The sequence below is a fragment of the Pelecanus crispus genome, chromosome Z (assembly GCF_030463565.1).
Source record: "Pelecanus crispus isolate bPelCri1 chromosome Z, bPelCri1.pri, whole genome shotgun sequence".
In the NCBI taxonomy this organism is placed as follows: domain Eukaryota; kingdom Metazoa; phylum Chordata; class Aves; order Pelecaniformes; family Pelecanidae; genus Pelecanus; species Pelecanus crispus.
The window spans coordinates 57996368-58010353 of NC_134676.1; the positions used below are offsets into that span (position 1 = coordinate 57996368).

General features: G+C 40.6%; 1 protein-coding gene across 1 annotated transcript in view; it reads right to left on the reverse strand.

Annotated features, from left to right (window-relative positions):
* SHB (SH2 domain containing adaptor protein B) overlaps positions 1-13986 on the reverse strand; it is a 76148-nt gene that overhangs the window by 36332 nt on the left and 25830 nt on the right. The window lies entirely within an intron of this gene.

The following is a 13986-nucleotide window of genomic DNA, read 5'->3' on the forward strand; positions in this document are numbered from 1 at the left end:
TAGCTCACATTGTATTAAGGAACATGTACTTTAAATTAACACTGACCTTATGAAAAAATAAACATGTTGAAGCTTCACAGAAAGGAACAGTGTACTGCCCTCCTGAATACAGCAAACCAAAAACTGGGCTTTGTTAGGAGGAGCACAGGTAGCAAATCAAGGGGCAAGCTGTCATGTCTTCACCCTTGGCCCCAAGGAGGCTATACCCACCAACAGGTGGGTCCTACTGAGTCCACTCTGCAGGCTCCCTACAAGGAGTATGCAAGGAGCGAGCTAGTTCGTAAAACTAGAAAAGACATAGTGCAGAGCTACCAAAATAGCAGGGACGTGAGGCCTATGATAAGGAGAGATGATTTTGGTTAGTCTGCTGAGGGGAAGGTCAAGGGGGGTGTAACAGCAGCTCTCAGCTGCCTGAAGGGCAGTCAGAGCCACACCCTTCTTGAGCAGTGTCAGAAGATGCAATAAAAGAGAAACAGACATAAGATGTAGCTTGAGAGATCCAGGTGGGACATTGGGGGAACCTTCTTCGCCTGGTGTGTAGTGTAGCCCTAGGATAGGTCACCAGATAGGTCAGGAGGTGTCTCTGTTCTTTGGAGTTCACAGAGCCTTGGCTAGACAAAGCCAGGGTTGCTCCATCTACTGATGCAAAACTGGATGGAGTGGGTGATAGACTAGATGGCTGTGCTGCCATTCAGGGGGACCTGGAGATGCTGGAAAGTTGCAGGCTAGCTGGCTGGAAAGCAGCTCAGCAGAGAAGGACTTTGGGGTCCTTCAAGTTGAACATCAGCCAGCAATGCACCCTCATGGTAAAGAGGGCCAATACTAACCTGGGCTGCATTAGGAGAAGTGTTGAAAGCAGGTCAAGTGAGGTGATTCCTCCCCTTTACTCAGCAGTGAAGCTATATCTGGACTGCTGGGTCCAGTTCTCACCTCCCCAGTGCAAGAAAGACAGAGACATACTGGAGCAAGTCCAGCAAAGGGCCATGAAGTTGATAATGGGACTGGAGCATTTTTAGTATGAGGAGAGGCTGAGAGAGCTGGGACTGGTCGCCTGGAGAAGGTAAGTTTCAGTGGGGACCTTATCAATGTGTATAAATGGAAGAGAGCCCTGTGACAGGACAAGAGGCAATAGGCATCAATCAAAATACATCAAATTCCATCTGAACACAATAAAACACCTTTTTACTGTGATAATGATCAAACACTGAAACGGTTGCCCAGAGAGGCTGTAGAGTCTCCATCTGTGGAGATATTCAAGACCTGACTAGACATAGCCATGGGCAACCTGTTCTAACTGACCCTGCTTGAACAGGGTTTTTATTAGATGATATCAAGAGGTCCCTTCCAACCTCAGCTGTTCTGCAATTATCCTGACCGTTGCAAGGACAAAATAAGGATTCCATTAACTGTAGCAAATAGCAAAGTTAGTTTAACTAAAAAAAAAAAAAAAAAAAAAGAGAGAGAGAGAGAACTTTTTAACCTACAAATGAAGAGTAAAGATTTAGAGCAGTTCTCTCCATTACTATAGCAAAATCCATTCATCCATTCATCTATCAGCAGAACATTATAGCCAGGTAATTGCTCCAAACCATTTCAAAAGTACTGTGAAATGTCTACAATATGACAGTGCCCTTATTGCTTGGAAAAAAAATACTAAGTTTATACATTACAAATACCGTAAACCTGAAGAAATATACACCAAAACCAATGATGTAAATACAAGCAAGGTATGTTAAAGTAATTTCTAGTTCTGAATGCTAACCACATTACCACATTTCAATACAAGCAAAACCTATGAAAGGGTATCTTAAAGGGCAGTTTATTTGAATAAAGTGCTTTACACCTTTCAATTAAAACACAGTCTTTGTCTTTCAGCTACCTTTTGAAAATAATTTTGCTCAAGATAAAACGTTGCATTAGGAAAAAGGTGTATTAGAAAGAACACACAGCTGATACCCTCTTGAATGCTCCTGGATCAAAAAGATAAACATTTTATTTCTTCTAACATCAGAAATGTGGTATGTATCTGTCTGGCTTTAAGTCGTGTGAAACCAGCCATTGCTACACCAGGAAGTGTGCTTTTCTGAGGAACAGAAGCCATGATCCTATAAAATCAAAGACTTTACAAAAAAAAACCACAAACCAAACAAACCCAAACTATTCATTTTAAGTGCCAAACACAGCTAACACAACTGGCTCCTGGTGTGTGAGTATATTTCAATACAGGAGCCCATGATCAACATTTTTCTTTTACCCACAGGACCAAAAGCATCAGACCATACAGAAAAGATTACAAGGCGGTATGCTACTGATTCAGGGACCATAATTCGAAAAATTGCAAATATTTGACCCTAAAGCTGAAAAATTTCTCTAGGAAAACCTAAAACCTAGGGACAGTGAAGAAGTGGAAGAAGGAGAATATATTATACATGCATACATAAAAATATATGTGTGTATACATATACACAGTTATACACACATACTGACATACAGCCTCTTTTACAAAGCTTCCTACAAATGTGCTTGAAAGTCCATCTTTTACTTGATATATTGGAAGAGTATTTGTAAAGAAAAGTAATTTTACTACAAGTTAAATCAGAAACAGTTCCTTTCAATAACAGTCATCAAAGCTGAATCTGTACCATAAGCAGTATTACCATTATACACACTGATAGTTCAGTGCAAACTTGATCTTTAAGAATTAGGTAGTTGAAGACAACAGAACATTTGTGATCAAACATTTCTCATGGTTTTCACACAATCTCTAACAATGACAGCTCTAAGTGCTAAAATAGTTACTGGAATGACCAGGAAGTCCAAAACTGTGTTATTTGACTTTTTTTTATTTTTCCACTTTTGTTAATTGTATCCTTTGAACTCCTATTGTTGATAAAGACAAGTACTTTTTTATAGAATTATGCTCATTAATTTAATTAGCTACTAGAAGAAGAAACAACTGAAGTTTTGAAAGAACTTATTTTGCTAGCAGGCTGGAAGACCCGTACAAATAATTCTTATTCTCACAGATTAGCAGTTACAGCATGATCACATTCCAGGCGTCTGGACTCCTGTGTAAAACCAAGAACCTGACCAGCAAGGTACAGAAACTGAGACGTCTGGGAACATAAGATTATAAGATACAAGACTGAACTTGACATTCTTCCCATTTGGTAAACATTTCTAATAAACACTCACATACAGAACAGATAAAGCTCCATAGGACAAGCAGATAACCTCATGGTAACCTTTCCAGCAGCTACACTAAACCTCTTAACAGTCTTAAATAATTCAACAGCATTACTCATAGATGCACCGTATTCCTGAGGTAAGTTTGGAAAGAATTAGGGGATATATCATTAAGAAAACAGAACAGCTATGAAGCCAACAAAAGGAAACTTTGAAGACAGTACTACTTGCTTACAGAACCCAGTAGGTGAGCTTCTACCACTTTCCTTCCAAGAGGATGCAACAGACAACAAAACAACCAGATTCTTCTACAATGTACAGATGCCAGTAGATATTTCCTTCATCTCAAACTAAAGCACACAGTAATAAGAGGTCAAACAATGTAGTTGCACTCAAAAAAAAAAAGTTTTGATTCGCTAGTATGGCAGATTCCAAAGCGTACTGACCCACATATATGAGGTGCAACTGTGATAAAACAGACCCATCTCCACTTCAGCTACGGATTTCAGGATTTAAAATGACAGTCCTACCAGCTCCTTAGCTGCTTTCTTTACCACCAAAGCCTTATCCTAGTGAGCCAAATCTACCTTTGAAGGTAACATGCTGGAAACATTATTGCCATGCAAGACCAACTTTTGAAAAGCTAGCACTGAAATTGACTTTTAAGCAAAGTACAAGGGCCATCAACACCCTTTGTACCTGAGAAGCCTAAGAGTAGAACTCAGGACAGATGACAGAATTCTACTGCTGGGATTTTACGCGGCACAGTTGCACCCATCTGCATTCAACAGTACAGAGCTCAATGTAGAGTTGGTCACAGTAGCGGATAAAGCTTCACCCTATTTCGTAAAGCATGGGACAAAATACTTGGCAGTGCTCCTAACTCCAAGAAATAGCTGTTGATAGAAGACCTTGAATGAAAATACAATGATTTTTCAAGGTCATTTGTGCACAAACTTTGTTTTGTTCAGATACATAGCTATTTGAAGGAAGCCCAGCAGATTGTTCATTCATTTCTTTAATACACATTAACATATAAACACTGTGCTGGAATAGGATTGTACAGAGCACAGCTGTCAGTTTTAAGAATTTCTGCCCCTCAGCCTCTGGATTCAGACTACAGGTCTCCTCCAGATGGTTGTTTCACTTATGCCCTCTTCCCAGAAGTCAGCATTTAAACTGCTTCAGTCCTAGTGACCTGAATTTAGCTTCCCACTAACCACATCAAAAATGCAACCTGCTATCAACTACACAACATACAAAACTATAACCAAGCTGAAATGAATGCCACTGTGATGCTATGCTCACTTAGTACATCTGCATCTGCCAAACCTACTAGATAATTCCAGCTACAAAGATCTTAGTATTAATGCAACTTTATCTGGAAATCACAGATCTTTCTGGTATCAAGTTTTCAAGGCACACAGACAAACTAAACATTTATAATCAGAAAGATCTGGATGTCTAATTAAAGCAAACAACAATCCCTTGCTAGGCTCTATGCTTTGCATCTTCTCCTGTATAAGCAAAATGTCCCACAGGGAAAAAGAGTGTTTCAGCAGTTAGGGAACAGGCTAGCCTGTCTTCAACTAGGATAGTCAGAGCAGACTTATGAGCAGCACAATTTTTGAAATGTAGATTCAAACATCTTATATTCAAGAGTCCCAGAAGGGCAGTCTATAAAGTGTTTGGAGGACTTTGTGTAGCACACTGGCTTTCTATAGATAAGCCTGGGATAACTAGAAGAGCAGCAACAGACACTTGTATTCCTTGTATTCTCACCTGACACTGAAAACCTGAAGTTATCAGTGGGAGTAGAAAGAAACTTGTGAAGGCTCAAGCTTACATTGAGAAGTACTGGTGTACCTGATGCATCTCCTCAGATATTATCCTGACAGCCTGGCTGTCTCTAGCAGGTGAAGGCCACATCAGAGCCAGGTCTGAACAGAGGAAGCCAAGTCTCATCTGGAGTTCTTCTTGCTCTCTGTCAGGGAACAGGTCTTGCTGAACTGGCCCAAACCTCTGCCTTCCATGTGCTCTGCTCTTGAGGCTTCCAGTGGAGAGCCATGAACTGGCATGTAACCACGTTAAAGGGCAGTGAGCAGTTTGCACCAGGTGTATGGGTAGGCTACACATCAACCAATAATGCTGGTTTGCCAGAGGCAAAACAGATGGCTAAATGCAAAGATCACACTGACACAAGAACATTTGCTCCCATGGAATCAATTTCTTTTCTCTCTCCATAATTCCAACTGCTCCAACTGCTTGCTTATTCCAAGCCTCACCATTAATGTTTCTTTTCACACTGTGGTGGTGCATCTCGCCCCCCACCCCTCCTTCCTCTTTCTCTTCAATGGCTTTACGATCTCAGGAATTCCAGGCCGCTGCTTTTGTGTAGCAAGTTAGTCAGTTAAGTGCCCCTTAATTGTACTAGGAACTCCTAGATGGCTGAAGCAGAGAGTGGCCCTGTCCTTATCAAAATCTTAGTATTATGGCTAACGAGGGTAGCAAGAACAAACAGCTACCCCTGACAGCCTTGAAACAGAGTGGTATCATCGTTACTGGAATTCCAGCAACTACCGACCCAAATTGTGGCTCGGATGGAAATTTACTGGTGACTAAAGTCAATCATCTCACAATCCTATAAACAGCAGTCCTAAGTGAGGCCCTTTGAGCTCTCCTGGACTGCCACAGGCCGCACCAGCATCTCCCCCTGATCGAAATGTCTCTCAGAGTCAGCAAAAACTAGCAGATTCTGAAAGTCTGCTGCCACCAGAACTCCATTGCTGAAGATCGACAACGGAGCCTGGGCTGCTGATATTCTTCTCTCCTCGGGGCTCTACTCTCACCCATTGAGAAATGCCAAGGCATTAGACGTGAGTATTTCACTAAACTCGAGGGGAATTTTTAACAGGTATACTATTTTCATATATGCATTCCTATTTGTGAGTGTGCATGCATGAATCAATTTAAGTAGTCTGTATATGTATGATTTAATTTTAAAGGGAGTTTTATACTACTGTATTATTATTATAGCATTACTCTCATAAACCGTTGACCAAGTCTGAGACTAAGAGTGGGCCCAGCCGCACCTAGGCTCCTCTCTGAGAAGGAGTTCAGAAAGCACGGGGGTTCATTCTGAACCTCATGACTCAACGGGAGGGTCCCCCTTATTCCATATATACACAATCCCTTTATGAATCATTCTAACTCAGTCTGATTTAATTTTCTTTTATGCGCTTCCGTGTAGTAATAGAGTGAACCTTGCCATCTTCTAATCTGTAACTAAGTCACTGTTTTGATCAATTTTGTCTAATCACTTTATTAATCAGTGATGATTGAGTGCTATTAAAAATATTATAATCAAATTCTGCGATTTGCTACAAGTAAATTCTAACTATTACTAAATCAAACTGTGTAAAGTCACTCATTCATAGTGAATTGACATAATCAGCAGGATTCACAAACCTGCATTCGTGACATACACCCATCTTGGCAAGATAATCTGGAAACTTTTTACAACTCATGCTGCAGAACTCATTGTATTAGTGCAAAGCCTATTCACGACAGAATCTAAGTGTTACCTCAGCTCAAATTTCACCTCAGGCCATCAGAAGTCAAACTGCTTTCTGCTCTGCTTCTGGTTCTAGCTGGATGCCTCCAACTGCTAGGACACAAGAGAACACCAATAACATTCCAATAACCTGCTGTTGGAGGGCTGTTTTCTTTGAGACTGCAGCAGCTGCCTCCCAATGATCTAATTCCAGATTTTGCTGCAGGAAGAGATGGATATGGGATCTTCCCTCATTTTTCCTTCTGAATAGAAGCCAAGTGACTCAGAAGTGAGCCACTTTTGAGGAATGAACAACAGACAGTTGTTTCCCTGCATTGGTGTGAGAGCTTGGCATAACTTCTTGATGTGAAAAGCAATTTCTTGAAACAGCCTGCATCATGATGGAAATCCTACTGAAGTCCAAGTATAGGTCATTACCCCATGAAGAAGCATTCAAAGCAACTTCACATTTCAACAATGCTGATAAAGAAAGACTATTAGGCCACTCAGAGCAAGGGCAGGAGGGGATAAGTCCCTTTATGCCGAGTATCAAAAAACCAGCAACAAACAACATTAATAGCTTTCACAGAAAGTACGTACTGAAATAAAACAAACAAGCAAACATACCCTACCCAAGAAGACAGTAAGTACACCTTTTTCTTTGGGAGTGGGGAAGGGTGGGGAAAACGGGGGGCGGGGGGATGTTGCTGGAATAGAGGGAGGCTGACTAAACAAAAAAACAAACACGGGAAGAAAACCTAAATCCTGGTGGATTGGAAGAACAGCAGTACTGTTTCCAAAGGACATGAAAACTGTCCTTGGAGATTTATTTCTTTTATGGCAGAGGCAAAGAAATAAAAAATTAAATTTCTTTAGTTCCCTGAAGGCAGAAGTGTATTCTACAAAGCCTTCCTCCTCAACACCTAATCTTCTGTTAAATAAGCAGTGATTAAACATTATAACTGCCGTCTTAAAATTCATAATTTCTGCAGATTTTACCTCTTCAGGAGTGTTTTGATGCTGCTTAGCTACTTCCTTACACATTTCTCAGAAAGACATAGAAGAGGAGTAGGGATGCCCTGTTTTTTTAGGGGACAGGAAAAAGAATCAAAAAAACCCTCCACAAGGTTCAGTACATTTACTGCTGCTTGGCCAATAGGCAACTCCAGATGTTGCTACAGCGGTTGCTTCATAATACTACATCCATGGTTTGCTTATAGGTTCTCTTGACCTTTCTGATCAGGAGCACTGACCTTTGGGATTCAAGGATTGTTGTTCCATGGCCTAAATGGAGCAATTCAAGTGGCAACAATGCAAACCAGAGACTTCAGCTCAATCAAAATCCGTGATTCTCATTCTATACTCCAAAACTTCTAAGCCGTGTAAAAGAAGATTCATTCCTTGTGGTAAGTGGGAATGGGAGCCCTCTTGGAAACAGAGTGCAAGTGCAGGTATTTTCATGTACACCTGTTAGCACCATGGTTCTCACCAGCCCATGACACAAACTACAGTGGCCAAAAAAATTTATTCTAAGATTAGCACAAGCAGAATCAATTCTCCTTGAAAGACATTCTAACACCAATGTGGTGGCTATTTTAAACAAGCTAACACTCTCCACTGTCAGGACAGAAGAGCTTGCAGCAAATATGACCACTATTTCCTGCAGTTAGATCAGTCTTGCTACTCATGGCTGCTACAGATGCTCACAACACCCTTCCTAGCTCTCTTCAGGCACACAATCTCACCTTTTCACAGGAATCACCTTGAGAAGGGAAAGGAGTGGAAGAAGAAACCATTCATAATGTAAATGCCATTCAATGCTTACACAGAAGGAAGATATTTTCTTGAATCTTGTCTGCCTGTAAGAGTCTCTGCTTACCGGAAACTTACTCAAAAGCATTGAATGAGTTAAGCACTGATCAAAAAGATTTTTAGTGAGTATAAATATTTATCTATATTTATACATTCAAGATGATATTGCAAGGGATATCTATATGTGAGCAAAAGTGAATTTATTAAAACCAAGACAAAATATGCAACTATTTCCCTGATAGCGGGAGGTTTAGGTTCAATGAGAATTACCCAGAGAATAGTTATCCTCTCTGCATATAACTAACTTTGAACATGGCCTTACCTGGGATCAGGGAGGGGCCAGTGAAGAAGGGGAAGTGGATAGAGGACTCCCTCCAGACTTAATTGCCCTGTGATACACAGTGGGAAAGAAGTTGCCTACAGGAACAACATATATGGCAAACTGAGACAGTAGACCTATGTAGCCAGAAGAGCTGCCATATCTGATTTAAAAAAATCAGATGAGATGTTCTCTAAGCCAGATGAGATGTGCTCTTTTAGACACCTGCTAGCATTCCACATAGAGAATACAAGGCAGGGAGAAGAACTGCTGCTTAAAAACTTCTAGTAGAGATTCCTTCCATAAACCTGGTGTCTACACAGTGAAAAGCAACACAGAAATGTGAATTGCACATTGTTTCTAAAGAAACATCTAGCCTGTTTGTGTCACTATGATTAAAAAAACAAAACAAAACTGAGACCTCAAAACATAGCCTGAAGCTTCCCTGATGACTAATTAATTATTTTATCTTTGTTAGTCATTTTTCAGAAAAATGCCATGAAAACAAAGAGAAGTCAAAGCTTTGGAAGTGATATCTGATGCATCTACAAGAGATCTTTCCCTCTTCCAGGATTCCAGGAAAAGCAGGCGCTATCAGTACTCTGTTTCCTCCTTTGGCAGGACTTAAAAGCCACACAGCATCTGCATACTAAACCATCTGCTTTTTTCCTGTTCACTGCAAGGAACATCCACAACAATTATTTGCCACAGTGATCATCTGGAATTTTGCAAATGGCAAGTTGCAAGAAACAGTGATCAGCCACAGTGATTATTTGCAATTTTGCCTACTTTGAATTTCTTTCCCAAGGAAAGTGTTGTCCTAGTCCTTTCTGTTCTGTCACTCAAGTTGACCTACTGGCACAATCTAGGAACTCTGATCAGTACCTAAGTGCCTAATGAAGATGAATCGCCATCTGTTGGATGTAAAAGCCTTCAGATATGACTCCAAATGTTAGGGTGGGAGATTCAGTAAATTCAAAGTCCAGCACAGTCCTGCACATGCATACAGCAAGGATCATTAATGTAGACATGAAAGATGGTCTACATTTGCTGTTCAGCCCTGGAGATAAAATGGGTTTAATTTAGAATTCTACCTCCGCATGAGTAGGCCAAGAAAGTTGCTCAGTTGTTATAACATCCAGCCATAGATTTTTGGTTTTTCACAATCCAAGGCCTTGCATGCAGTAAAAGACAGATGACTTGTTAGCACAGAACAAGTGACAGGGATATGAACACTGAAATTACTGGGAAAATATTTCAACCCATCCCCTTTGGCTTATGATCCCTTTACTTACTGAGTCAGCTCAGCAAGTGATTGGTGGAAGGAGCAACTAGTACCTAGCATTTTAAGACTTCAAGTACTCTAGACTGAGCTGTCCAGCTGCTAATATTCAGTACCTTGCACTTGTTTGCAGATTTGTCTGCAGTTATTATACTACTCAGGCAAACCCTGACTAGACGCCAATTCTTAGTTGAAAGCCCACTTACAGAGTAATCTGCCAGTAATGCAGTGTTGTTTTTTCCCCCTTGGACAACACTTTTATATAACCGTACAGAACATGAAGTGGTGTTTGAATGTATGCAGCTATTGATAAAATGCTCTAAAGTATATAGTCTGTCACGTCATCACTCAAGAGCACTTGTGCTTACACAGTTATCTAACCACAGCAAATAAATCTGGTTAGCATTCAACAGAGCATCATTAAGAACAGACCCTACTGTTAAGGAAAGCAAGCCACAGTCATGCGAACACCATAGATCTATCGTCTTCTTCCCTTCTTGCAACAGAAGTATAACAAATCATGAAGAGTAACATCTGGTATTTTCCACTTAGAGATCCAGAAAATGTCATGTTATAAAAATTCATTCCAGTCATAATCTTGATGCATACAACTGAGTCAACACTTTCTGGTAATTTTTCCATTTACACTCTTATTTTCCAATATGCATCTCTAAACCACTAACCAATGCGTATGCAAACATTTTCAATACACAAAGCCACACTCAGAGAAACAATTGTGGAAAGATGGAAGTTTTGCTGAGCATTCTGTTGTTTGTCTTTAAAGAAAGATACAAAAAGATCCTTAAAAAAAGTGATTAGGAGAGGCTGTCTGTTAATATGCTCTATATTCTACCACAACGCCAAGCTTTCTCAGTGATGGTGCATCTCACAACCAAAGGAAAGGGCAATAATAAGTGCTACTCAGCTTAACATACAAAAGCAATGATATATCTGTAAAGACACCACATTTTTTTCCTTTGTCTCCCTCTTCCCTTTCTATTGCAATTGAGACAGCAACACAAACACCTTCTAGCCCACCTCAGGCTGCATTACAGCCGTAATAACAGCTGCTGCAGGAGTTGCTTAGGAAAAGCTCAAGAGTGCTCAGCTATGCCATCACAGTTTCCTGCCTTGCAGCCCATCCCAGCCAAGTGTAACTGTTTGAAAGTATACAAGAGCTACAACAGCACAAAAGCTGCAAAACTCACTGCTTCTTCACACTGCTTTTCAAAGTACCCACTCCACAAAAAATGAATGCAGAGCTCAAAGCAAGCCCAGAGTTCCTCCAGGCTGGCCTCATTTCTATCCAGTTTGCCTGGTTTGTTCTTAATTGCTAGTCTGACCTACAACAGCATCAATTTTGCATGCCTACATGCTGCTTCATAAAACCAAGCTGTATGCAAACTCTCCCCCACCAAGCCAGCAACACATGAAACTGAACAAGGCAGAACTGAAAGCAAGCTCAGATGAAGATTGAATATTTCCATCTTCTTTTTGCACACATTGATATTGCTCAAGATATTCAGTCACAGTAGCACAACATGGTCCAGCAGCAAGCAGAAACACACTGCAGGCTTCCTAGATCGTTGCTTGCATATTAACAAACAGCCTCTCCTAATCACTTTTTTTAAGGATCTTTTTGTATAACAGAAAGAAATGCACATATCAGCGCAACAACACACACTAGAACAAGATGAGGCTTACCTGACCCCATCCAGAAAGGGCAGGCTGCGCTTGCAGAAAATAGCCTCTAATAATTTTAGCAACCAGATGGTAATGAACAGCTGAGTTTGCACAGGTATTTGAGCTCCCCCAAAAGAGCACTTTCAAGCAGAGTTCTTCATAGCCAGAAACCAGAGAAGGAGAGATGTACGTTGTTGCCAGCCTACATAAAATGCACAGTGCACAAAAGAAGTCATGTTTCTGACCACTTCCCACTGAAGTTTTAAGGTCATTTTATGACACTGCTGTGAAGCCACATTAAAATGTTGGCAAACTGATATGGCAAGATGTTCAGTCTCTGTGGCAAGCAGACACAGAACTGGCTGAATCTTCAACCCTCATTTACTTTTAAGGATAAGAAAAATCTCCTCTGGTTTGGGTTACAAAATGAAAAAAAAAATGCAGAGAAACTGTAGCTACCATATTACAGCTGATGTCAGAAACAGACTCCGTTTACTTAAGGTTTCATTTATGTTTTGCCAATAGAGACTCAGAGTTTGGATGCAAAGCCAGGAGGCAAAGGTTTTATCCATTTACTACCAAGCTAAGCACAACAAAGATGACAAAATGTCACAGTTGTTCCTCATAAGAAGTATTATGTTTACTTCATCATATGCTTAACTAATACTTTAGGTACCATCTTGTTTGAGCTTACTTAACTTTTCTGTACAGTATACAGACAAAACCAAAGTGATTGGAGTAAGAGCAAATGTCATATGAAGGGATTATTGAAAAACTACTTCTAAGAAAAAAAAATCCTCACTATTAAAAAAAAAAAAGAACCCCCAGTAGGACCTTTGACTTGACCACAGCTAGCTGGGGAAAAGGTAGAAGAAATAGCACATATAACATCCACTGGTTTTCTTTTAAAAAAAGATAAATCCAGGTTATGGTAGAAATATTTATTCCTAGGGTTGTAATTTTGATACTAGCTTGGTTATTAAAATGCTGCTCTTAAACATTTTCACATGGGCTTCAAACACTTCCTTTGGCTAAAAGCCTCTTTGCAAAACAACAAGAGGAAAGAAAAGAGAAAAACAAAGCATAACTTTGAAGAAGAGGCATATGAGTGCAACAAGGGATGGTGTTCTCACTTTTTGTCCCAAGTGCTGCCAGTATAATTTTTTTCTTTTAGCATCACTGTTCCAGCTCCAATTAACAAATCCCTGTAAAGCTCATCAGCAACAGTCCACGTCTCTCCCAGGCTGCTGACTCTTCATATAACAAATTCTCTCCATTCTGCTTTTGAGCAATTTGAAGAAGAGCAATAGAAGTAGGACCCATTTGGGAAGATTGAGGGCTGAACTCATAAGTCAGTTAACCAGTAAGATGTACCACTGATGTCCCCCACCCAATAAAGTAACACTCCTCCCAGTCAGAGCCAACAGCAAAAGTTTACAGTGCTTCCTTCCTTTTCCATGCAGACCACAGTGGTATCAGTCACCTCCACTTTCATCACACTTCCCCTGGAAAGCAGCCAGAATTCCTGCCAACAGAGTCCAGGCATGCACAGAGGCCCCGTCCAGCCTGCCAGTCCATCTGTCCAGCCTCTGCTCCTTCATCCCAAGAAGGGATGGTGAACAGCTCTCAGGAATCATATTCACTGTGGCAACAGCATACTTTCAGCATGCATATTCCCCATCCAGCGTTACCTCCAGAAAAGTGGGATACTTATGGATGAGCCCCTGCTCAAGCTATTTTTCAGCAGGTTGCTTCTTTATGCCTCACAAGCACCTGTCTGGTCTTTTAAGTGATTAAGTTTAAAAAGACCAGTACTGGGAGCATATTAACATGGTGGCAAAGCTGGAAATGGACTGAGACCAAACAAACATGGATTCCCACAAGCTAGCCTGGGATATCCCAATTCTCACAGCCATTTCTCACTTTCACAGACCAGCTACAGATTAGCCTCACAATCATAGGATAAATTAGGTTAAACAAGATCTCAGGAAGTCATCTTGTTCAATGTTCTAGTCAAAGTAGGGTTGCCTATAAGGTCAGATGAGGTTACTCAGGTTCTGTTTCCTCAGTCCAGTCTTGAAAAACTCCAAAGATGGAGACTACACGACCTCACTGGGCAACTTTATCCACCATTTGACTGTCCTGACAGTG